Here is a 2,572-nt window from a genome sequence, read left to right as displayed (position 1 = left end):
TTTGCTACATTTAGCTTTAAGCTAGTGCAATGCTACTTTTAATCTTTTAGCTTGTGTTTAGCTATTTTAACTTTTAGATAACATTTAGCTTTTTTAGCTAGTATTTTGCTACATTTAGCTTTAAGATAGTGCGGCGCTACCTTTAATATTTAGCTTGTGTTTAGCTATTTTAACTTTAGATAATGCTTTGCTAATTTTGATTTTAGCTAGTGTTCAGCTATTTTTAACTTTTCTCTATTTTCTGCAACTTTTTTTAGCTAGCATTTTGCTGCMTTTAACTTTAAACTAGTGTTTTTCTACTTTTAATCTTTAGCTAGCGATTAGATATTTTAGGTTTTAGATTATGTTTTGCTACTTTTATTCTTAGGTAGCATTTTGCTAAAATTAGCTTCAAGCTAGTGTATTTCTACTTTATTTCTTTAGCTTGAGTTTAGCTATTGTTTTGCTTGCATTTGACTACTTTTACATTTTAGTTACTCTTTAGTTATTCTACTTTTAGCTTGCATTTGGTTTTATTAAGCTACTGTTTTCATACTTTTAGTTGGTATTTGGAGGCTCTTCAAGCTAACATATTGCTATTAATTTTTACTTAGCTTTAGAGGTTTTTTATGTTTATCTTTTAGCTTTAGCAACACAATATTAACTCCTTCAGCAATTAATTTCCATTCACTTTACAGCATTTTAGCAGAAAATGATAATTTATTATTATTTTTCTAGTTTATTATTGGCATACTGTAATGTTAGCCTGAATCAGCCAAAGTAAAGTGTCTAAAAGTTTACTCCTGATCCACACGCTGACCCTCTACCTCCACTCTGCCGTTTATCTGCAGCTCTGACCTCTCTGTGGAATGCATGGCTGTAAAAAGCCTATAAAGTGGCTTTTGCTCTCTGTCTCTCCTGACCCTCCTTCACCTGCTTCAGCTCTTCTCTCCTTGTTTTTCCACCCCCCAGCCACTCCTTCCTTCCTCCACCCATGAACCATGGCCGCTCTGWAAAACAGCCCAGCAGATGTGTGACGGCCGACGCTTTTCACAGCTGTCAGCTCTCGTGTCAGCTCCTGTTTGGCCTTTAACTCCCCACACTAAGTGTGTGTTCCTGCAATGACCACCAGCAGCTGCGGTACCGACATCAGGGATGAAATCCTACCTTGTTCTTTTTTAACTTGATAAAGTGGAATTCACAACGAAACGGAGGCTCAGCATTCTTTGAGGGAATGCATTTTACATATAAATAGCATTTTCTGCAAAAATGCAGCGCAAGTATAAAAGTTACAAATGCCGAGTCCATTCAGTCATGATACTCCAATTTTTAAAGAAGCTGCTGAAAAACTGATAGAGGAAACTAAAGAGGGAAATTCAACCCRTTCAGTGGCTCATCCAGGTGTTTAGGATTCTGTTAGCAGGTGAAAGGTGTGGAGAATTCCCCACGTGCTGCCTGTGCGACTGAGCCCAGATGTGCGCCCTTGTTTTTTTTTCTGTTTAGATTTTTTTAAATTGTGATCGTCAAACCAGAGATTCCTGTTTGTCAAACATTTACCCGAAGGCAGGAACTGGTTTTATCATTAAACACCAGCTCCAGGTTGAGTCCGAGCGGAAGTTTTATGCGTTCTGTTTGCTCACATTCCTGCACTAAATCATTCCAGCGTGAGCAAATAACATTTTCTCTTGTTGCTCTCACATCTGCTCAGATAGTTGCTGCTAAAATTGACTGACGTAGCAGTTTTTGTGCTCGTTTTTTGCCTTTGCGACAGTATGAGCACCAGCACAGTTTGCTGTGCGATATTTTTTACGAGTTTGCGAAACATCGCTGTAGAGTTGCTAAAGCCCTAATGCTTCTAAATGTAGATGTTTCAAAAGATAATTTCTATGAGCTAGTTTGTTTCGAGCGTATCTTGGCTTTAACTTGATTTAACCTCYTTGTTTCTTTCTGGCATCCATGTCTCTCTCAGCATCTGGCTGCTGTCCCAGACTTCTCTGCTCATCCCTGGCAGCTCTTATCCCTCGCCTGTTGCCCTTTACTGCTGCCCTCCTCTCAGCTAAAAACCTGCTCCTTTCTGCCCTTTTTTTTTGTCACCTAACCAACCTGTGATCTCCGAACCTCGGGCCCCCGTCCTTGATGACACACCCAGGCCCCGGTTTCAGGCTCCCAGAGTTTCCACCTCGTCTCCGAGCCAGCTGCCGTCGCCTTCCCAGCCATCCAGTCCAGCATGAGAAGCCTAGCAGCTGTTGATCAATGGGCAGCCGGGGCCAACGCCTGCCTGTCCCCTCCCTCGACCTCTTACCCTTACCCACACACAGACACACAGAGATGCACACACACTCTCCCCAGGGAGGCAACAGATGGGGGTCAGCCAGAGGAAAGGGGTGTGGTGAGGTACAAAGGGTTGGGTTAGGTGTGTGTGTGTTTTTTCTGTTTGTTTATCAAATAGCTTACTCTCCGATGAGAGATGGATTCACATGTTTTAAAATGTGTGTGTGTGTGTGTGTTCATGCATCTGAAGGGCTGGACATTTGCTCGCCGTGTGTCTCCATTATGGACAGGTGTTGGCGTCAGCAGTGTCCAGACTCGTTTC

This window comes from Austrofundulus limnaeus, unplaced genomic scaffold, assembly GCF_001266775.1.
Source record: "Austrofundulus limnaeus strain Quisiro unplaced genomic scaffold, Austrofundulus_limnaeus-1.0 Scaffold0, whole genome shotgun sequence".
Taxonomy (NCBI): domain Eukaryota; kingdom Metazoa; phylum Chordata; class Actinopteri; order Cyprinodontiformes; family Rivulidae; genus Austrofundulus; species Austrofundulus limnaeus.
Note: the sequence above shows the minus strand (reverse complement) of the source record.